This window comes from Melanaphis sacchari, unplaced genomic scaffold, assembly GCF_002803265.2.
Source record: "Melanaphis sacchari strain LSU unplaced genomic scaffold, SCAv2.0 Contig1_pilon_pilon, whole genome shotgun sequence".
In the NCBI taxonomy this organism is placed as follows: Eukaryota; Metazoa; Arthropoda; class Insecta; order Hemiptera; family Aphididae; genus Melanaphis; species Melanaphis sacchari.
This window is the reverse complement of record NW_020270976.1, coordinates 2627044-2652387: the sequence shown is the minus strand read 5'-3', so window position 1 is coordinate 2652387 and position 25344 is coordinate 2627044. Positions and strand designations below refer to the sequence as shown.

The window sequence follows — 25344 nt, the reverse complement described above, 5'->3', positions numbered from 1 at the left end:
ATACTTGGTAAGTTAACTTATGTGTATTAAATTATAGTAGGTACTTAATCTTGAACAAATACAATAATACTTACAACAGTTACAACCTAGATATAGGCTATATTTATTATATAAATAAAGCTATTCAATTATTAATTAGGTATGTACTAAACAAAAGCACATTCAATTTATATTAGTCAATAATTTTGTCTGCTTGTACCTACAGTTATATATAATATATATATAGGTATTATAATTGATCTTTTTAGAGTTACCGTAATGGGAAGTGCATTTTGATGATTATTTCATCTTATATAGGTAATTATAGCACTTTTAAGTTATTTAGTAACAATAATAATAATAATAATAATAATGTCTTTATTTTGCAATAAAATATAAACGAAAAAATGTTAAATCAACATAGTCATATTTGATATCTTAAAATTTAACTTTTTGTTATTGATTTGATGCATATTTGGTGCGTAAGAATAAAATATGTTCATAGTGTTTACTATTTATAAAAATTAAAAAAAAAAAAAAAAATCAGGAACATTAAATTAATTAATGATTCTTGATAACTAATTAGGAGTAATATAAATCTATTACCATTTAATTTAAACAATATAATTTATAACATGTTATAAATAGCCAATAGTTATATATTATGTATTATAGATACTAAATTATACTTGTAGGTATGACCAGCTATTTTATTAAAATATTATACCTAAATATGATTCATAAATATTGCCGTCTTATAATATTATTTTTATAATTTAGTATTTTATCCATATATACATATTATAATATATATTATATATACATTAATATAACAAAAGAAATTTAATTACCTACATTATTTAAATTTAACTTTACACTTACTAATTTTAAGCTCTATTGATAAATCACGATTTTTTTTTTTTGCAAAAAGCAAAAGAATTTTATTTAAATATAGGTACCTAATTTTTATAAATTACAAATATCGATGGTAGGTATTGAATCATATCTTTAACGTTAGCATAATTTAAAATTCAAACAGTAATTTATTTAATCTTGGAGATTTATAGTGGAAATCTGACAGGAGTACAGAGTACACCTTCCATTCATCTGAATTTGTTCCTGATCTGTGTAATGTAACTGGATAAGTGTACGTACTTATTATGTTAACATACATATTATTGTGCTTGATATACGTAAAAACGTGCGATGTGCGACGGAAAATGCAAAGATATAGTGATAATTGTTTCATAATATATTATGAGTGATATACTATTATTAAATATTAATACATAATATATATAAGCCTATCGATTTATTTACGACAATACAAATACTATTTATTAATATTTATACAGTATATTATGGCATAGGGTATAATAATATATAACTACCTACCAGCTACCTACTATGATAAAGTTATGATCGTGGTGGGTTTTTGTCACGAAATGTATTGATCTCAGATAACGATAATACATGTATTCTGATTACTATAATATATCATATACGTATGTATAAAGCACAGGTCTACATTGATGAATTAATATTCATTGATTTATTATTATCATGTGTATTTAACTGTTTTATCCATCTCCGTATCATTTCGATGTTATTTCAATTTGCTATGCAAATCAATACAATGATATAAAAAAAAAAAAAAAAAACCGTTATCTGTGCAAATCCAAATTATTATTACCAATCCTGATTGACGGGTATTACGTGATATAAATGAACAAAATAATATTGCATAATAATACCGTGTTTTGACTGTTGAAATTGCCGCGTTCATTTTTTTTTTCGCGTTCGATTATTATTCCAGCTCAACTTTGGGCTAATACATTAGCGCTACGAGTATAGTTGCAATGAAAACATGACGTATTGTTCTAAATAATTCCTAGCGGAGAAATGGGTCCTGCGATGCTCATGTCTTTAAATAGCATCACTGACTTTATAGTATGTATATAAGTATAATATATTGGGTAACGTGAGTGTCGAGTCCAGAGTCTGACTAAAACTATATTGATACGTACTTGTTGACTTTTTAATGTTAAGTTTTTCGACAACAAAGTCGTAGTATAAAAATAGTATCTATGTGGCTTATTGGTACAACACTGCCTTCTCTTAATCAATACAGTCTATTTTATTCTTTTTTTTGTACTAATTAACTTACACTTTCACGACAATGTCGATAATTTATTAATTATTATTTAAGTTATGGATAATGTAGATAATAAAAGTATCCATCTACATCTTTTATTTTGATTTGTAACAAATTGTCTTCAGTAATTCAGTTATATAGAGCCTAAGTAGTGTATAAACACACACAAACACACACACACACACACACACATGCAGACATTCATACATATATATATATATATATTTAGATATATTATAATAGATTCACTGTTAGCAGTGTTGGTCATTTGTTATTTTTGTCTTGTTAATACATATCGGTTATACCTATTACAATTCGTACCAATGTTTTATTAGTATATTAATATTATATTTAATTAAGAAATATCTGAATTGATATTAATGATCGATATTTATTCTATTTTTACTGTTATGTTCATGTAGATATTTGCATAACTATATTTGTACTGTACATCGCGTTATTCTCTTAGATGTTACAAACTAAATATGTAGATATTACGGATTTCGAAGACATGTGACAATTTTAATCAGATCTTTGATCGATGTTTGGATTTAAGAGGGTACCTGTATAGGGTATACTGTATAGGTATGTACATGTCTTAAATGATATGCATGTTAAAATATATCCATCGAAACACGCTAAGTATACTAGTAGATATCTGTGATAGTACATAGTAGGCACAGTTGCATAAATTATGTCTGAGGCGGATATCCGGAGAATCAATAAAGTCCTATATATGTTAAGGGATAAGGACGTTTCCGGGTGACGTTGAAAAATCATCCGTATAAACGCCAATTAGATTAAAACGGACGGGGGATTTTTTACAAGGGTTAGAAAAACTCTTTCTTCCACGTAATATATACACGAATAATCTATTAGAACGCGCGCCATATATTATACAGTTACTCGTTTTTTGCCGTTGTTAGTTAGTACATGTAATTTTTACAATATTATGTGTAGTTGTGTACACGCGGGCATACTGCTACATTATATACAAACCGTTTATATATTATGTATAGGTACCTACGTGAGTGTAAAGTGTGTGCTTGTCGTCGTTTGGTGCGGTGGGTCGAAATCGATAAACCTCGTTGTATAATTTTATATACATATACAAGCAGCAGGGAGTACCAAAGTGCGTGCGCGTAATTTACGGACTGCAGTATGAATACAAACATGTTCGGGAGAGTGAGAGAGAAAGAGAAAGCACACGAGTCATAAAATTATAATAGATAGAGCCTTAGTTGGCATTAATGTTGTTCAATTGTATTAAGCTTATGTGTTACCTAAACATTATAAATATAATAATTTATGCACAAATTCAGATTTGAGAGTCGCTGCATATCCGTCAAATATAATATTACAAATATCTTTTATTATAGAGGACATACGTGAGCAATGTTTAATCGGTATACACGAGGGGAAGTTGAATTTTCGGAATTTTGGGATCTGTCAACTGATATCCTGTACGATAGTGGTTCAAAGTTTGCTAGTAACGCAGAGCTTAGATATGAAAGAATAATTATATTATATGTCTTTAGAGAAAGCCTTGAAAAATAACTTTCAAATCACTTTAATTGATACAGATATACATGTATATCTGTGTGTCTGATATTTGTGAATCTGCAATGTCTTAAGAAAATAGTTTTAAAGATCAAGAAAATTTATGTTTTAGAGTTTTAGCTTCCTTATAAACAATTAACGAATATAATGATAGACACCAGTAGCTAGGGGGTAAATTGGGTCATATAGCTTACCCCAGTGTCTGATTTAATTTCCATGTATAGTCATACATGTTTGACCACTCAACAAACATTATATTATTATCATATTATAAAATAAGTAGGCACTGCTTAGTATTAAGATGTTTTTTATTTGTTTACTTTGTTTTTGTATTTATTGAAAATATTAAGTGTCAATCCTTTTTAATGACCAAACATTTTTCTAATATTTACGCTAGGTACTGAGTACCTAGCTATTACGCTCAATATACGTAAGACCGTAATATATAGGCAGTTTGAAGAATAATTATACTAATAATTATTTCATATTTTTAAGTCGAAAATTCATTTTTAATAGTACGATATTGAGAAGGCATATAACCGGCACGTACTTTCTAGTTCGAGTGTGTGTTGCTACGGCGACGACGAAAGGTCGGAAAGTGGTGACTGTGCGCGGGCGGTTTGCTGTTTTGCTCTCTTGGTTATTCTCTCTCTCACTTTTCATACATCTACCTCTCTCGTAGTTTTATTTCCATTGATAAAATCCTGACCGGTGGTGGCGTATTTTAAACCTTGACGTCATCCGCAAGCGCACTGAGTATTACACATTATGCAAACACGCCCCTCATAGAAGTAGCAACTACCACCGACAACAATATTATAAATATTATTCGTTCGTTTAGATAACGACGGTTTGTATAATATATCTATCTTGCGTCATCGTCTGTGAAAGATTTATAGAGTTGTATTTTATTTTTTTGGGAGGGGGTGCAAAGGCCTGAACGCAATATTTACCAATATGTATATTTAGGTTTCCTCGGAAATCCCACTAAATCTAAAATCTAAATGTCAGTTATTTTTCTACTCTAAAAAGTGCTTGCTAAAAAACGTTAGTTTTATTATAATTTATCAGTAATAAAATATAGAACCTTTTTTTTAGGTTTTGAATAATTGGGGTTATACATTTATTTAAGATAATATATATATATTGTATTTACCAATATTGATTTTAAGAATAACTCAATGAGCTTGTCAATATTTTTGAAGATTGATAAATTATTATTTTACATATTTTGCAATAGAAAATATTTACGTAGGTACTAGGTACAAATACAGTTTTTAATTCTTTAAATACAGTATTGAAGAAAAATATTGTATTATTGAATAAAACGATCAGTGGTATTATAGCACAACGTTTTAGAAATACAATTATCATTAATTTCATAATTAGAAAATACAATATCAGTGATCGTCTAGTGGTGTTGTGATCACAATACTCGTATAGTAGGATTTTGTTTATTGAAAAATGGTTCTTCACTTGTTCATGTTTAGGAGTGAAAACGACTAAATTTGACCGAATGCCTTCTTTGATAGGTAACTATCATATTAAATAATGGAACCACCAACATGTATTATTGTTCATTTAATACATTACAGGCGTAAAACTATTATGGTTTTCGTTGGTAGAAGTCGAAAAGTTGTATATTTAGGGTTAAGAGCTACAAAAATGTGTCAATCATATATTTCGAGAACTGTCAAAACATTTAAAAATTATACCAATTATTCACGAAAATAGGCCTGTGGTGCAACGTTCCTTCAAAATACCTAATAAATAAGTATATTGGTACACGCGTCATAAGAAGAAGTTTAAAACTTACCATTCTATGTATGACGCGCTGTCAACTCAAAAATCGATTACGGAATACGTAAGGGGAAATTCGGTACAGCTATGTATTCAATTTTTTATATTTAGCGTTAAAATGCGCATACCTATAACTAGGGTATGCGTGTAGGTTAACGTGGAATTAAGTCACGTGTAGTCTCTGTCATAGTGTTTAGTATTAATAATTATATTCATAGTCAGTAAAACCATTGTCTATTACCTATATTACTATTAACCATTATTATGTGTTATAATAATATCAAATATAATACAATCTTACACGTTTCATATAATATATACATGAAACACGGTTGATCAATCACAATGTGTGAATAAAATATAAAGTACAAACACACCGGATCCATCTTTGTCTTAGAGTTAGGTTAGGTTGAAATAATTATATTCTTTCAAAATAAATATATATGTATATATGTCGGTTATATTTTGATGTAATCGTTTTAATATGAATTCGTATTATGAAAATCATGATTTGATGGTGCACTGGAAAATTTTCATTATAAAATCTTCTTAAAACTCAGTAAAGTTAAGAATGTTTATTGAATAAAAGTTTTATAGTGATTTTATGTTAGCACTTAAAATATCGTACATTTTGCACTGTACAATTATTTCTTGGAGTAAACGCATAAACCCGTGCGGAGCTTTGACCCCTACACCCTTCTCAAATACTATCGGGAACAGTTTATTTATTTCTTAAACTTTAATAAAATTTAATAAATATACAAGCCCATCGGACCGTTCAAGTTTTTACAGAGATATTTTGATTAGTCAATCAATATTATTATTACGAATTAATATATTTAAAAACAAATTATATACTGTAAGTTAGCTTAATATAATCAGGGATTAATGTTCGCCTTTCGGGATTTTTCTGGAAAACTTTTCCAATACATTATCGGTTAATTATATTTATCCTAATTTAGACAGTTGAACAGTTAACACGTCACCTAAAATTAACAACAAAAATGTAAAGTAAAATAAACAAACCGTTTCTTCATTAACGGGAGGATAAGATTTTTTTAGTCGTTATTGTAAAAGCAAATGTCAAACAGAAAAGTGTGCTTTGTTTGAAGGCCAATTAATAAAATTCAACTATCGATATAATAATTCTATTCTATGTTTAAACAAATAATAAATATAAATAGTTCAGAATTCATAGTTTTTATATTTCATTATATTACGTAATAGTTAATAATTTTCATAATAATTCATAATTTTCATAATTATTAATTCATTATGATATTCATAATCAGTATTTATAATTTTGTACTATGTCCAATGCAATAAAAAAAATATTACTATAAATATTAAATATTGTTACGTTAAGTGTTAGTCCGTATGACGGAAATAGTTCCGTTATGTGTAGTTTAGGTATGCATTTCGTGAAATGTTGTCCAGATACCGGAATTACGCGAAGTGGAAAATAAGCGTTTCCATTTCGCGAAATGGATGTAAACTTTGTTCATTTAGCGAAACGTACAATTACGCGATATAGATGTGACATATACAATTATACTTTAAACTATGCATTTTATTATCTATCATTATTATATTATTATTGACTGTCAAATATATTAATATAATTATGATTTTAAATATAATTTTTTAATATTTCAAATAAATATAAATTGTTGATAAATTATTAACGTTTTGTCAATCCTGCAGTATTTTTTTATCTAATGTCCAGTGTAGATATAGTTATATACTATGTTTATATGTAATTTCGTGAAATCTGTGATTTTTATTGAGTGTTTTTTTTAGAACAAATTTTGGAAATTCATTCCACACACTTTTTGTATTAAAACATATTGATGTAATTCTCCTAGATTAAGTTTTTCTTATAATTGTTGTTTTATTTACGGAAAAAGCTTTTCAGTGTAGCTAAATGCATGTTTATTTCATACAGTACAATTATAGATTTAAAATAGAGTTCTAATGGCGTTTTAGAGTAGAATCGTTCGCTGTTTTCAGTTTTTATCACAAAAATTGAATACAACAATTGGAAAACATCTTTTAAAAAAATGTGTATGAAAACTTAGTGAGCATTGAATTTTTTTACGTAAACCGAGCTGTGTTCATCATCGTTTTTTGATTTATTATTACTCTCCAGTAAAAACGGTTGATACTATTTACCCACTTCCTTGGCTAATAATTCTATTATGCTTATCAACTATAATTTACAAAATTTAAAACTTTTTCCATGACCAGAAAATCGAAGTTAATACAACACATTAGAATGTGTATGATTTACGACCTGTGTTGCACGTTTATTTTTTAATTTATATGTGCAGCTATATTATTGTACTGTACTAATTTTAATATTTGCGTATTTATATTTTAATTTTGTGTATAAATGTAAATTTTTGATACTAAATGAAATATAATATGATACAGCTGAAAAGTTTGAAAAATATATAAATATACAGTATAATTATTATAATAGAGACAAATTTAGTTTCAAAAACATTATTCTATGGTGATATTGCAATATCACACATGACCGAACGTTAGATAAACACGTTATGTGTGTATTTTATAATATGTTCACTTAATATGTTAATTATACTGTATGAATTTAGTCCACTCGGACGCGCGATTGGGGTAATTATTCGAAAGACACGCTCGATTTCCATTATTTGCGGTGACAATTAATTTTTTGTGCACTGATCTCATCTTGAAGTCTAATTTTATTCATGCAATTTTATTGTTTTTCATATTAAGTATGATATAAAAATAAATAAAACTTTAGGTATTAGCTATTTTATGGCGCTTAATGCCCTTTATTAAATAATAATTAGACCAAAATTATAAAAATAAACCTATTTGTATAATAAGTATTCTGTTATTAATCGTTTTATTCGTGAATTAAATTCATATAATTAGATTTAGATTATTGAATCTTATTAATGTCTTAATAGAGATTATTTGATTGTATAGTTTACTGGAAGTTTACCGGTTTACCTATGGTTGTCATTTTCTTTATTAAATTTACACGTATTTTAATGTTAAATAAATACAGTTGTATCAAGCATTAGGGATAAGTTTTTAGTTTTAAATAAGTTATTTTGTTTGTTACATGATGATTTTTATTTGTAAAAAAAATTGCTTTAGATTTAAAGTGTTTGTCCGTATTTTAATAGATTCTTCCTAGTGTGTTAAACCAATAAGTATTAGAATTATAGACATTTTGAAAATTAAAATTATATTATTTTAATTTGCTTTATTTAATTATCCTAAAAAATACGGTATTATTTCGTAATAAAAATATTATAACCTTCTCCTATAGCTCTCCTTTATAAACTGATATTGGATGCTCTTGGGTTTATAATATCGTATATGTTTGTGACATAACATTTAATTAAAAAAAGTGTATTTCGTCGTTTTTATACGCAAGAGTTTACAATGCATATCAGTATAATATATATTACAATTTATTATGTAGCAATTTTCGTATAAAGGTCATGGTTACATTTTTTCGAATTAATTGTTAAATTATTTCAATATTTTAACGGAAAATATAATATTTACTAGTGAACCATTGTTATGATTTTATACAATATATACAATATACATCGTATAAATTTGCGTGTATAGTACAACATAAATATAATATATTAACTTTTTATTTATATGTTTAACTGTGAACTGAAGGAGAATTGTTTTTTATATTAAATATTTTAGATGAATACATATAATATAACTTAATCAAATGAAATATTGTTTGATAAAAGTGATAATATATAGACATAATATTATCAATTATTTGGACTCAATTAAGTGGTCTATTACAATAAAAATGATATCGTAAATGTGTACTTTAATAAATAAAATTAATTGACTTTAATTTTTAATTTACTACGTGACTATTACATCATTATATATATATTGGTACGTGGGAGAGTGAATAATGGCGAGGATTGGAAAATAACAAGCATTATTAGAACTAATGAATTTCGATTTTTAAATGATATTTTTAAATGATTGAATTGAATTCCTAAATTGCACTGCAATATCAAATTACTTTTAAACTCCTCAACCATGTTATGAAAAATAATTAAAATATAAAATGGAAAATGAAAAATCATGGCAGAAAAATTATTTTTCAGTTTATTTTTAGGAAAACTTGATAAGTTTTACGGTTTTAAGAAAATATTAGAACATTTTCCAAATAAAGTATTGTATTAAATTAAAATGTTATCGCATGATAATGAAACATGGTTCAATGATTGTTTGACGTAAATGTTGTCAAAAGAAAATAAGTACCTAGATAATATGTAGAACTCATAAATACTCAAACTTAACCTTGTTAATGCACATCATCGAGTAATAAGGACCTTAAAGAATTAGTTTGTACAAATTCAATTTAAGAAAATACTCAGTGTTTGTTAGTACCTAATAATTGTTTAAGTACCAATTTAAACATTCTAGTCAAAGCAGTTAAAGTAAAAGAATAATTTGTTGTTTACCTTAATCTATATAGTTTTCTATATTGATTGCTTCGAAAAACTTCGTTAGAGAAAGTATAATATGTACTACAAGGTATCCCTTCATCATTCTCATCTCTCACATCCTTTTACCATGTTTAATTGCCATAGGTTATTTTATATTTATAATATATGTTATACGATTTAACCAAATGATGGTTGAGTAAAGAAAAAAAATAATATTAACATTTTATTAATGACCATAACATTATTTATTTAGTTATTGAAGTAAAATAAAATTACACTTCGTTTTCTACATTTTAATTTTTTAATTATTATATTTAATGGAAAAGGTTATTTATATTATCAAATATTCATCTTAATTTTATGTTTTTACATTTTTTAAATATATACATTAATAACAAAAATTAATGATTTAACTAAAGATTTCAAAAGTTTGTTTGCCTTTAGAATTTGATGCTTGGAGTTTAATCTGAGTAATGTCAGTTCATTAAAGTATAAACATTTTATACTTATAAAGTACTTTATATTCATACTTACTAAATAATGAAAATATACTTATTACAGTTTATTTTTTTTAAATTGTGCTTAGCATTACTATTTAAGTAACTTATAAAATTGATTTTGAGCAAAAGAATAAAAAAAAATAATATTTATTTAAAAAGCTTTTTTACTGTTAAACGATCAAGGTAGGAAATACATATATATATAAATTATGTGTGGAAATACGAAGGGATCATGAATTATTAACGTTGTGCGGGGGTCTTAAGTTGATTAAATTGTGTGTACAGTACACCTGAATACATATAATACTATTCGTTTTTATTTCTAGGAGTGTATCGATTAAAATAACGTGAAAAAACCTCAAGTAATGAAATTGTCGGACGAATTAAATGTAGTTACACATAAATATGTGTTAAATTTACACTGCATAAATGCCCTATTTTTTCGTTGAATAATTAATTTATTAAAATTCTGATTTTTAAAACTTAAATTTATATTATATTATCTGTATGTTCAAATATATTAAAATTATATAGTTTTTATTACTTAGATTTTTTTGAATACCATTTAAAGAAGTCTCCTGTGATGATATCATTTTATTCTTTTTAAAACGAGAAAAAATTAGCCTTTTTTCTTAAAAATTGTTAAGTAATTGATTTTTATAAAAATTTCGATGTACCCAAATCAAAATTCTAACGTTAGTTTTTAAGTTACTTAACTGTATTCTAAAAAAAATAGATAAGGAAAATATTGCGGGTATATTGATGTTAAAATTAAAGTAATTAATATTAAAATGTTAATATTTTATATTTTATAAAAATTGTCCAAGTTATATCAAGTACTGGATTATAATAAAGTCAAAATGTCAAAAAAAAAAAAAAATTTGATTTATAATATACACAATACACATATACAGCGAAAATACTTGATTCTCATTTGAGAAAAATGAGTTCATGTTACCATAGAGTACTCATTAAATATTGTATTAATGGTCTTTAATTATATCTATACTTAAGAATTCCAAGTTTCAGGATTATAAATTTATTGCTAAAGAAAAAAAAATAAATTGAACATACTTCGTGAATCACTCTGTGTATTATCGAATTGTACCGACATAATTGTAAAACAAATCGATAAATATCATACAGGTGGTATAAAATTATAATATTTTATTGTCGACGAAGGCTTTGTGAAAAAAAAGAACCTGTCTTTCAGAATCAATGTGTCACAATAATACTTAATTTTCTACTTAATCCTTAATGATACTCGTATACATAAACATCAATCGATATAGTAAAATATTTAGTTTTATTAGTTTCTCTGAATCATATGTGTGTTTGATAATAATAATACATCATCTTCAATAAAATTATATGATTTTGGAAAAAACACGATGTATAAATGGTAAGCATTAATACAAATTATTGATTGTTTGAAATCTAGTAATGCACTTTAGTTCGGTAGATATTTGATTGCTTCTCGTGATGATCCTAATAATATTAGCCATCGTATAATGATATTAGAATAAAATAGAACACCGTAAGCATAATTTAAATTTAAATTTATTGAAAATATTATTGCTATCCAGTTTATTATACAAATAATAACATGCCGGATTTTTTAATAATGATAAAAAAAATAATAACTGTCCACTTCTCACTACGCTTACATAGCATAAATATTAAATACACTATATTATAGCATATCGCATTTCGCGTGGTCGTCGATTTTTTTCTATTGCACTGTTTTTTCCTATGACAGACATCACAATGACAAAATAATACATTAAATGGTTATATTATATGTAAAAGGACGCCTTCAACGAGATATTAAAAAAAAAAAAAATCCGTTCGATTTCCTAATTCCTATTATACATTTTCGTTATCGTAGTGCCCGACTATATCATATGATTAATACGAGTATTATCATTATCTTATTATTATACACATGCAACAAAAAACGTCATCAAATCCTGATTTCTTGATAAAAAAACAACCATACGAGTATACCTCTCAGCTTTCATGCCAAAATGCGTATTAGGTAGCAAGTAGTTGTGTCGGGTGGTGGAAAAGTGTTGGTTGTTTTATTCAAGTTCGCGTAATTCACCTAGTTATTTTCGCTGACAAAGATTTTACTTTTCAGTTTCACCGAATACCTATAGACTAAGAGATTTAAAATCATCAGTATTTAGATCACTCGAGATCTGAGCCTGGTTAGTATGATTTAATGTCATCACTCATCAGTTTTATAGGATTTAAAAAATGAAAGATTTGAGTTTGGGATTTTCAAAACACTTTTATGGTGAATTAGGACTAGTATAGGTAGTTTAAAATTCAGTTGTCTAAGGATGTAGGACAGCTAGACGGACAACACGGTTATTGTTATTATATCATAGATGTTATATTATGATGAATATAAACGATATGTCACGTTGCCAGTGAGTAATGAGGGCTCACGTTTCCGCAGTTTCCGTCTCTCTTTCTTATTTCTAACACAGTAACGTGCAAACCAACGCGTGCACTTTCATTCTCTGTATCTAATACATATATGTGATAATATTATTACATCGATTTTCTCGGTCGATTTTTCAATTAAACTCTCAACTACAGCGTTGCTGGTACAGGCGTGCGCGCACGTGGAATACCGCGCCCAGGGCCGTAACAGTCGTTCAGTCAAGAAAACGGGCCAGGAAATAACGACATCGCTACCGGCCATGTGCACACATTTATTGGCTTACATTAATGAACGGTTATTCCCGCGAATTGAGTAATAATGTAAATTTGTAATATGAACAATCTACTAGAACCCTGAGGCGAATATCTTGTATTCGACGTCTGCACTACTCTCCGTGGCATGAACCGAACTTTGTATACAATATAATATTATCGTCATCGTATATTATTATTATCCTGTATGTACCTACATATAGATGAATAATAATTAAAATCTGACGTTTTAATTATATCGAATTTTGCCGAGCACATTTTCACATATACTCTCGCCACTGAAGGATCAACCAATTAGTTGAAAAATACGCCACATCGATATAGCACACACGTAAATATTAAATTTGACGTGTGTGTGTTTTTTTTACGGAGATGGGATGGTTTGGAGTGTGATAAAAACCAATGTGTGTGTATGTGTTGTTCTCATACCGCGTGGGGAATATTACACTTGGACCCTCTTGTTGTAGCAAGTGATACCATATCCCATTGTTTTATAAACGTATATATGTATTCTATATATTATATGGTATACTCTTAGTTCGACGAGTGCCCTTTTGGCTTCAGATGCTCTTATCGAGCTGATATTTCTATACACGCGGCAGCGTGTACAATCTACCTGCATTATTCTGGCAGGGTAGAAATTTCCGTATAAACTAAAAAAAAAAAATTCATAAAATTTTTAAATTTATTATTACTTATAGGTTTGTCCAAATATTGGTCATCGGTGGTTTGATTTAAACGGAAATCTCTAAAATATGTTATTAATTTATTATAATGTAATTTATTACGGCTGTTTTGTCGTCCATCCGCGTTTATGTGATATTATATACTCGTACATTATTAGTGGTATATAAAGATAGTGTGTCTATTTGAAGGGGTGAACATGTTTTATGTAATTTTAAATTTCGTGTACGCTATGCGTGTAATCCGTAATATTTTGATCGCAACCAGCTGATTAAATTTTAAATGTGTATTATCGTTCACATCATACAATTAAATATTAAATGTCATTGGAATAATAAATCAGTAATCACATCGGTTAGCGTTTTATATAATCACACGTGTCATATTCGTACTCTACGAATTACTGAAATAAGTTGGTACTGGTATTTTTGTATTTTAATTTACTATTAATTCTTTAAATTATATATTATATATTATTATATATTTATAATTATTAAATTAGTGCTTTCTTTTATGGATTTCCTTGATTTATTTTTATCAAGTATTTAATTTTTTTTCTCACTTTTACATTCAAACGATTGATGTTCATTTCTTTATTACATTTATTACTTTATTGACTTTTAAAATAAATGGAAATAACTATCTAATGAAATTAATATTAAAAAAAAAATAAAAAATGTAACGATTAGAAATGTAATATATGCATTAGCGCATAACAATCGTCAACATATTACTATATTATATATTATGGATTCTGAGAAGATGATTTTCTAGTATGATAATATTAAAATACTGCTGTTACGTTAGTATTAATAATTTAAAATTTTTTTAATATCATATTATATTTTAATGTATGTATGCTAGTAGTTTATGATATAAATTGCCATTCGTTAAATTACTGCTTGTTGAATAATAGTTATATCTTTCAGAAGTGTTATAGTACCATGTTTAATAAGGTTTCGTTAATGTTAAAAACTAAATAGGTTAAGGTATCTGTGTTATATTTTATTCTGACAACAAATATATTATGTAAGTACAGATGGTTAAGTATATAGTATTATCATACGGCAAGCTATTTAGATATTTTATGTGATCTGGGTGACATTTTAGAACCAAAACGTATATATTATAATGTTTATGTGTCACATTATCTTTTTTTTTTTGGGTGAGGGAGGGAGATAATACATATTAGGAAATACTGTCATGTCCCAACAACCATTATAAAGAAGATGCATTGATAAATCGCTACTTTGGATAAGAGTGTGATTTGTACTGAGCGAAGGAAAATATAACAATATGGGAGATTTAAAAATATGCATTACACATTAAACATTAAATTATGTCAAATTTCCTATAAAAGTAATTATATGTTAAACTATTAACAATTAACACATATTTACTATTTTTTGGATAGGAACACGAATATAAACAAAAGTTTTTTTAATAAAAAAAATTTTTATTTTTAATTTTAAAAAATTAAATTTTTTAATTGTTTTTCAAAGCACACTCTAAAAATGAGTAAACAGATTACAGGATCAGATTTGTAACTCTATAAATTGGGAATGTAGTTAACCATCAACCATATTACTGCCACGGAGAGTGCAAGAACAATGCGAATTAAATCGAGAGTTAGTGTTATGCATATATATTTCTTCATTCTCGGGGTATATTATAATTAATTGCATTTGACAGAATAATATTTTTCTAAGAATCACGATTAAAGATATCTTTAATCGTGCTTAGAACCGATTTTCCAGTTATGATAATGATAATATTCTTATACATTACAAGATTAACATGTCTATCATAAACTGTGTAATATGTAATGAATATATGTACTATACATGAGGCAGATTTGCATAATGAAATACGTTACATTAAGCTTATAAATAGGTACCTACTATATGTTCCGATGTTCGCATAATATTAGTATTATCTTGATGTAAATACATGGATATATATAAAATGCATAGAAAACTTCTAGAATATCGAAAGCAAATGAATCGTATGTAAAATTGCGTCGAATGTATTCTATGATTTGTTTCATAGATTTATATGGACACTAAGAAATAAATATGTTTTAACAATGAGCATTGAAATCACTGGAAAATTGAATTTTATTATGGTAAAGAACCAATAACGTTCTATTTTTACATCATAGTAGAGTACAGAAAAACGTGGCATGGTCATCGTTAAGTTAAGGTAAGATATCCAAAGTTTAGAGCTCATGTAGGGTATGCTTATTTTTTTATTATAAATAATAAAGACTCGAATTCAAAGGAGGAGGGGGCTATAGGCTGTAGAAACTTTAAATATTTATTAGTTCATACGTTTTAAAATTCATAAATTAAAAATATAATAAAATTTCATTATTTTTAAATCTATTAGGTACTAAAATTATAATAGTATTTTTTCTGAAAAAATATAGTTTTCTTCTAATTTAGATTTATAAACTCGAGTCTTAGGCTTAGATCATACTATGCGTTTTGTTGGCAACCGAAAAATACTATCCCGATCATTCTGTGCGTTTTTATCGGTAACTGAATCCAATTAAAAAGCTCAAGAATCGTTTTTAATTTGAAATTTTAATTTTAAACTGATTTTTGATTTTAACGAAATGTATCTAATATTATAAGTAAAAATAACAAAAAAGGTCGTGTTAATTAGAATTATTTATTCTTATTTAAAACATGTATCAACTGTATCAACTAATTATACTAATAAATAATAATATACATCTGTAATATAAATAAAATATAATAATACATAAATGTATATTACAATTATATTTCAAGTTTTTAATAATAAAAACTTAAAAATAATTATTAATTATTCATAAAATTTTTAATTTCGGTCACTGATAATCCACGCAAGTGTGATCGGATAAACTGAATTGCATGTGTTGTGCTTTACATCCCGAAACGCATCCGTCAGGAAGCGACCGCAACACGTTGCGGTCGCTTCCTGACGGTTTTTAATCGGTTCCGCAAATCGGTCTAGTCATCTGGCCCTGATAACGCGTTTCATATTTTAACTTATTTTATTTTGAGTGTTGCGGCTCAATTATCGGATATAGAAAAAGTTAAATCAATATATTGGATTTGGGTAATTATTGTAGTATGAGAATTTTATATTAATTATAACAGTGCATATTCAACGGAAATATTCCGTGAATGATTTAAGTACAAATATAAAAGAGAATATTATGTTATAATCGCGTATCTATTTTTAATGGAATTTGCATTTTGTGTGATTTATGTTATAATATAAATATTAAAATAGTATAATTTATTACTTTGTTCTCTATGACTTTAGTGTTATATATTATAATCTAATATGTATAGAAGTTATTGCATTACCATCTAGGTGTAGATAGGTGTGAGTATACTGTTTCCGTTTTATACAACGTGGTATACGTATAATATTAAGGCTTGTAAAATATTAGCTGTATAATAGACACGTCACGCTAGAACACTAAATTATTACTATCGTTATACCTAAATTGTATTGTCATATTACATATATAAATATTAAGCCTCATGGTTGCAGTATTTAAACATCACGTAGTGTCAACAACGAGAAACCCGCATAAGTACCGCGGTGTAGCCATTTCGTCTTCGGAAAACAAACAGTTAGCACGATTAATTTGTTTGCACCATGTTTACTTATACTTACATTACATTTATATCTATAAAATATTATAGATGTTTGTGTTGTTCTTGTAATAGTGTATTTAGTATTAGGGCCGGGTTTGGTGAAAAATGTTTTTGTTTGATTATTCAGTGTCGTGTTTGGTCAGTACTTGGGAGACGGTGCGACTTTAAGCCCATAAATAAATCTTGGATGAAACCCATTTGTTCTATAACCAATTATTATTAACTAACCGAGACTAATTTATATTATATTGTAACAACATATCTATTGTATTACAATTAGTGAGTTGTCAATAATAAAAAAATAATTTGGAAATAATATAAATGCTTAATAATTTTTATTACCGACTGATAGTGTGGCTTTTATGTATGGAGATAAGGCTTTTTGCAAGGGAATAGACTATTGTCTCCAAGTCAGTGCCGTTCCCAGGGTTGTTTTAAGAAGCACTGGGCATCTTTAGAATTCGTGGCCCCTAGACTTACAATACAATATCGAAATCCATAGGTATATTAGAATAGCGGTTTTTAATCTTTTTATAGGTACTCGAGTACCACCTACCCATTACATACTTGATCTAATAATCTTCTTTTGTTATCTACAAATGTATGCGTTATTTACATTTAAAAGATTATAAATAGATTATTTAAATTGCTATGAAATTTAACACATACTATTAAAGTATTTTAATAATATTAGTTTGTTGTAAAAACTTTTTTTTTCTTTTTACTTCATTAACATTGATATTATCTGAAACATATTTAAATACTAAGTCATTGCTAAAATGTCTGGAAATATTTTTATTTACACGATATTGTATATTGGTATGCGAAGCCATGGACGACGCGCGAGTGCCCCGTATGCTCTGCCCTCAGGACGGCACTGCACTTAGTTAACCCTGTTTATAGTATCTCACGTTCGTATGTCAAACCTTGCACGATCGTTTATCTTGTCCCAATAAATTATTTAGATACCTATATTATTTTAAATTGATTTTGTACAGCTTAATTTTAATACTATACTATATTATGATTTGACATAAAATTAATCTTCGATTAGCTGTTTCTCTGCATCAGCATTAATATTTAACCACTATGGTCTGTAGGGTTAGGTTACATATATGTTTATATGTATAGTATGTAAGAATGTTAAATATAATTACATTTTGTAACTCTACACCTCTGCCTATTACTTAATGACCGATGATGCTGAATTTCATGAAAATAAAATGATGTTCGATAACGTGTGTTGTATATTACTATAGCTGAACTGGAGAATTAATTAAAATACAGCGAAATAAGTGCATACCTACATTACGTAATTTCTTAAAATATGCAATGTGCCAATGAAATATTAATATTAATTTTTTTTTTTTTTCATAATACGCATCATTAAGTAGGTAAGAGAGTTTAAAGCTTAAAATTTAAGCTACAAATATGCAATAATATAAAAAATTACCATCATAATCAACAATAATGTATTTAATTTATGGGTTAAATACTTTAGATTTGAGATTATGAAATTAATGAATATTAATCGGTTTTTAAAGATTCTGGAAAAAGGGAGGAATAAAGAAAAATTATCAATAATTTAAAGTTACATGCAACACCTCTTCAGATTGATATATAAATGTGTGGTACTTTTAAAAGTTAGTTTCTGCATTTTTCAGTAGTTGCGGAGAAGATGATGAAATACAGTAAGAAAAGAAAGTAAAGTTTGTATGAGTGAGTGTGGACACATTTTTTTAATACAATTTTTTAAATGAGCCACGTACGCAAAAACTTGTTTTTTGAGAGTTTAAATATGTATGTAAATACTGTATACTTAGCAGGAACAACGTCCTGATCATACTTTTTGTATCTTTTTGATTTATTAATATTAATTTAAATATTTCAGTAATTTTTTCTTGATTTTTAAACAAAATGCTGCTGTAAAAGTATTTATAAAATATTATAAAATATGCTCAATAACTTAGAATGTACCTACACATTTTTATTTGTTTTTTATTATGAATAATGAAATAAATATACATTAAATTCAATTTTGAATAGAAAAATATGTAAATATATCAATCCACAAGTACTGCAAGTGATGTATTATATAACAACTATTAAATAGTGATAAATATCTGTATAATATTGTGGTTTTTATATAAAGGTTTCACATTATATTAAAACTGAGTTTGTTATATTGATATATATATCATGATATAATATAATACTACTGTAATACAAATAAATATTACATATAATGGCACTAATTTAGACAAGTAATTTGATAAATATTGTTACAGTAGTTTGGGTAAAGAGGACTTCTATTTGAATATTATGATAAATACAGTAAAATTGTGGCCTATTATTATTGCCTAGTGCTTTATATTTTCTCTTCACGTTCATAGTATTCTCCTCAAATATGGGCTATGTAGTTCGCTAAATATTAGTATCCCCAGGTAAGTCTGAAATCCCCATTCATCCCTGGATATACATAATCATACATATTGCCAATAATCGTGGGCTTCCGTTATCACGACACATTCTTTCAAACAGTCGTCTAAGTATAATAATCTATGTTGTATATTATATTATGTATTATTGTACTCAAAGTGTGCAAACCATCAAAACAGACGAACAACCACGCAGTTCGTTGGATTCGCGCGTTTACCTTTATTTTTCTCAAACTCGTCGTCGCTCGCTCATCCGGTCGATTTCTGTCCGCAAAAAATCGAATGCACGCCGTGCAAAGCTTATCACTATATAAATTATTTATATATTTTGTGGTTAAAGTTATTGGTTAGCTTAAGTATGACTTTAATGTTATGTTATTACTGGTATTACGACGTTGACGTTATGTTTTAACTACTAGAAAATAATATTATGACGGCAAAACAATTTACAATTGTATTTCACAGCATCTAATGCGACTAATTTAATAACATGATAATAACCGACCGCGACGGCACAGCAATACCGACACCGTCTGGAACAACACTTCACTCGGTATATTGTAGCAACGGCAGAGGCGGCAGTGGCGGCGGCGGTAGCGACGACGACGGCGACGACTGCCGATCGATCGACATTTTGTGTTTTGCACACACGCGGCCGAATCGCAGCGACAACAAACAAAAAAAAAAAAAAAGAGAGAAAAAAGCGAACATCACAATAATATATTAAATACATACACTACACGGGCGTATATATATAATATTTTATGCCTAACAGCTATCGCTACTGACTGTGCGGTACGTTCATATTAGCGACGACCATAATCAATGTATCATTAATATTATATTGTGACACATATTTTATGATATTTTGGCAGAGAAGATTAATGCAATTCGCCTGGAGGCGGAGAAAAATTATTGTACCTCAGAGTTTAAGTTGTTGAGTTTTAGGTGTCCAAGTACTGATTTCTTTCAAGTACCTATGTAGAAACAAAACTCATCCCGCTGATTCCTCTCCGCAAAAACCCAGTAGGATAAACGCTTATAGAAATTTATGTTTATGCATTTTTATTGTATACTGTTACATTCAATAGTAACGAGGTTTTTTCATTAATATTGTAAATAGAATTGTACTATTATAGCATATTATGGTCAGGTGTAATAACTTTTGGCAGAGAAATTGAAAGTGTTTTTATTTTAACAGTAATACTAATCAATTATTATATGTAAATATGTACAAAAATACGGAAACAGAAAGGTGAAAGACTAGAACGTACTTGTTGTAATAGTATAATATATTACTATTATTTAAAGAATGTATCATTTTTCTCGATCGTCGTTCGGTGAGGTGACTTTTTTTGAAAATAGTAACCTATTCTATCCTACGCAGTCAATTGCACACGCCTATATGTATGTATGTAGGTATGCATGCATGCATGTGTGTAATAAATGTATATAACATTATATAACTATATAAGTATGTGTGTGCACACTTTTAAAGTAGATAAGCATATATTATTTGTAAACAAATGGGCATGGTCAAAACAGAAAATGTACACGCCTAATATGTTTAGATTTTGTAGCACCAAGTAAAATAAAAGTACAACTGCAAAATCACGGATATCACAAGCAGCCAAATAATCATAGAGTAAAGATCCTCATTATTAGTGAATAAGCCTTGTCAAAATTAGCAGGTTACCGTGAAAACATTAGCTATTAAATGGAGAATTCGTGGAACGAAAAAGGAAAATATATCTACGTATAAACTTGTGGTATAAAGTACATATTTTATACCATAATTATTGTTGTTGTCCATTTAGGTAATGTGGATTTCATCGTTTCAACAACAATTATTATAATATAAAAACTCGATACACGCAACTGATATTTACCTACTCATGTATACAATTAATATTATGGCATCGGGTTTTTTGACGCGGAAACGTTCTGATCACTTCCACCACCATAAATTCAAACGTTTCTCGTATACACGTATACAACCACTTTTTCTCCCTCGAATCTAACGCATCATAGCCACCGCCAATTATGCGCTACCACCAACAAACATTAACCCGCGTTTGACCTCGTGCGTGACCTACATTCTAGGGGTGTGCCTTACTCTAGCGTGGCGTGGCGTTGCGGCCACGGGAATCGCATCAGCGGTCACGGTTGTGTCGACGAGACGAAATAATGTGACAAAAATGTTAACGAGGAGGTATTGTAACAGTATTTATCCATTTGTACGCGTAGCATTTTTTTTAACAAGAGGGAAAATTTTCTGTTTTCCTCATTTTTTTTTTTTTTTTTTTGCATATATTATACCACTCTCAATGCACTCGTGAAAAATCAATAGATTTCGTCGTTCTCAGCCCCTCCATGCGTTTCGCGTGGTTGGGCGACGAGGTAAACGCAATAAATGGGTCATACTCCGCGACTATAGGTACACGATATTATATTATTCGTGAGTAAACACGCGCTTCAGCACGCGCCTTCAAAACGACTCACTATCACACACAAACACACACACACACACACTTATAGACACACACTAACGTCACGATATATTATATGTACACGATGACTAGATCGCCACGATCGCCGTGACCGGGATGACTTACCCGCGTTGTCGTGTCCAATTTTCAACGGCCGTGTGCGTCGTCGCCCGAGCCCCGCTCGATTTTCCCGCGGCGCGATGGACTCTCGCGGAGGTCGGTGGTCCCGTGCGACTGTGTGTATGGAGGTAGGTTGTGATCTAAGGCGTATACGTACGCACGTCGTGTGTTTCCCGACCCGATCCGCACACACGTAAGACGGATACAGTGTCTCACTCAATGACGAACCGCGCGCGCACGGCCCTCGCGTACACCGCCACTAACTACTAATAATGGGTCCGTCCCTGCAGGACGTGCGCGGTGGACCTCTCTCGGTGTGCGGCGGCGTCCGTGCCGACAGCGATCCGTCCGTAAACCGTTACGACTTGCAGTGGGCGACAGACAGACAGGATAGCAGCGATGGTGGCGTGTCTCCGGTCGCTCCGTTTTTCAGTCCATTGCCGTCGCGGCGTCCGTGCGTGTGCCTGTACAGTCCAAGTCGGAGTCGTCGGAGTTGGTGTGGTATAGTCCGCAGGGGCGGGGGGCACGTCGCGGTTTGACGGCGTGTAAAGCTCGTCGCAATATGGCGACGACCGTGAGAGACTGGACCAGCGGAGCGGTCGGCCGCCTGGCGCGCGCGCGATCGATAAAGGAAACGCCGCCGTGTACGCGCAACGGTCGGCGCACGCGATAGGTCTGCGCGCCCACCGCCGTAGAAAGTCTTACGCCCCTGACCCCCTGAACCCCCACGCATTTTCACACTCCCGTCCATCAGCCACGACCACGCACCCCCGACTACCCCGTTCGTAAAACACCCCTCGCCATCCGCCTCAACCACGCCATTCGCCTACACGTTTACCGCCGCCTTCGAAAACTGCGTGTGTGTGCGTGTGAGTGTGTGTGTGAGTGTGAGTGTGTGTGTGTGTATGAGTTTTTATTCTTCCCCGCGCCATGCCCATCCCTCTGCCAGCAGCACGTAGATACCGGCCCACGCCACCAGCAGTTGCGAGACGCTAAGTCTCTGGTCGACGAAGTCGTCTCCCGCCGAGGAGAGATACCGTCCCAGCCGCGGCAGAACGTCACATTGGGTGCGCTCCTCTCGCAAGGGACTTCGAATAGTGTTGGTGTCCGATAAATGTATTTTGTACGATTTAACAAAGAGTCGTAAAATACATGATAAAAACGAATAGAAAATGCTGATTTGATAGAAACAGACCAATAAAAAAAAAAATAAATAAAAATAAACACTTCTCGTTTGGATCGATTTCGTAAGCCCACTTGGAATCAAATCATATCGCGTTGTATTTTCAAACGTCAATCGATATCATATTTTTTGGTCGAATGTTCACTAATTCATATACCTACTATTTTGGAAAATTTTAATTTGGAAATTGTGCGTGATGAATACTGATCCTAAATAATCATATTTCAATTTTTGTGATTAGATACTAGATTGTATTGCTTATGTGTGATACGCATGCACAGAATTGGTAGTTAATAAGAAATGTGTACTTATACACACACATACAGTTTAGTTAGAACAAATGTTTTTTTATTCGTTATTGATAATCTATATTGACGCAATGCGCGTTGTAGAGTTAATGTCAGCGCGTGTCTTACCGACAAACACATTGTGTGACTAGCATACCCATATTTTTTTTGATTTTCATCAAAATACCGAAGATTTCCAGTCGTGGATGGCTCATAATTATTTTTTATCTCTTCTAGCTTACTGGTTTTAAAATGTTGAACATTAAGAAAAATTAATTTTCACTAATTTATTGATTATAATTAAAATTGTACCAACATTATAATATTATTGAAATGTGCAATACCAATTTATAAACTTTATAACATTTGAAGGGTTATACTTATAAATTTATAGTCAATATTATAATATAATAAAAACTAAAAAATGAATTTTTTCCATAAAGAGATAATAGGTAATACTACGATGTATTAATAGCTCTATATTCTCCGAGTGTTTATGCAGAGTATAAATCATTATCCATTGGTTAAAATTATGCTAATCGACTTTATTTTTATTCTTTGGTAAAAATAAAAGAAAGTTTTGTTTAATTTAAAGTTGAAAACCATATTGTGTTAAATTTAAAAATTGTTTTCATATTTCAATTTACTTGTTTTCATCGTTTATATATTTGTATTAAGTTTCATATATTATTTATACCTATACTCAGGTATAATACTGGAGGACGTGAAAAAAACGCAAAAATTGTTTGATCGACAGTCTAAATTTACACGAATGTGGTAAAAATGTTTTAGATAATATTCGTCGATTGAAAACATTATGGTTACTCAATCACCACGAGTGTTCTGTCTGTAAACAAAATAGCTTGCAGCAATTGCCTCGACTGTTTGTTTGTATGTTAGTTGAAACGCTTCACGGGTTTTAGAACTCACCAGATTCCGGTTATCAATGTTTTGGTGACCATTTTCCGAAAGTGTTGCCAGAAACTGCGGTAAATTTGATTGAAGTGGTCTCTATCCATATCACAATAAATGCGAATAATAAGCCATGTTCGCAGCTACGCCTTCTGTTGTACTCAAAAGTTACGCTCGTCCCAATTATGAAAAGTCTCAGGTATGTAATAACACAAAAATAAGAGAAATTAAAATAAAAAGTATAATATTCAAAATTATTATAAAAGGGTATTTTTTATGAACAATTTTCAGCTGTATTTGACCTCCAATTTAGTGTTTTCGACTTATTGACGTATAAGTTACAGTTATTAGCCGTATGTCCAGTTTT

General features: G+C 29.4%; 1 protein-coding gene across 3 annotated transcripts in view; it reads right to left on the bottom strand.

Moving 5' to 3' along the window:
* LOC112593337 (synaptotagmin 1) overlaps positions 1-23187 on the bottom strand; it is a 37823-nt gene extending 14636 nt beyond the window's left edge. Inside the window, exon 1 of one of the 3 annotated variants that reach the window (XM_025337724.1) lies at positions 22602-23187. The gene's annotated coding sequence lies outside the window, so the exon portion shown is untranslated. Of the gene's footprint in view, positions 1-20204; positions 20530-22601 lie in introns of those variants that run through there. The other 2 variants (XM_025337722.1, XM_025337723.1) reach the window with 2 other exon arrangements.
* Between the last annotated feature and the right edge of the window lie 2157 nt (positions 23188-25344).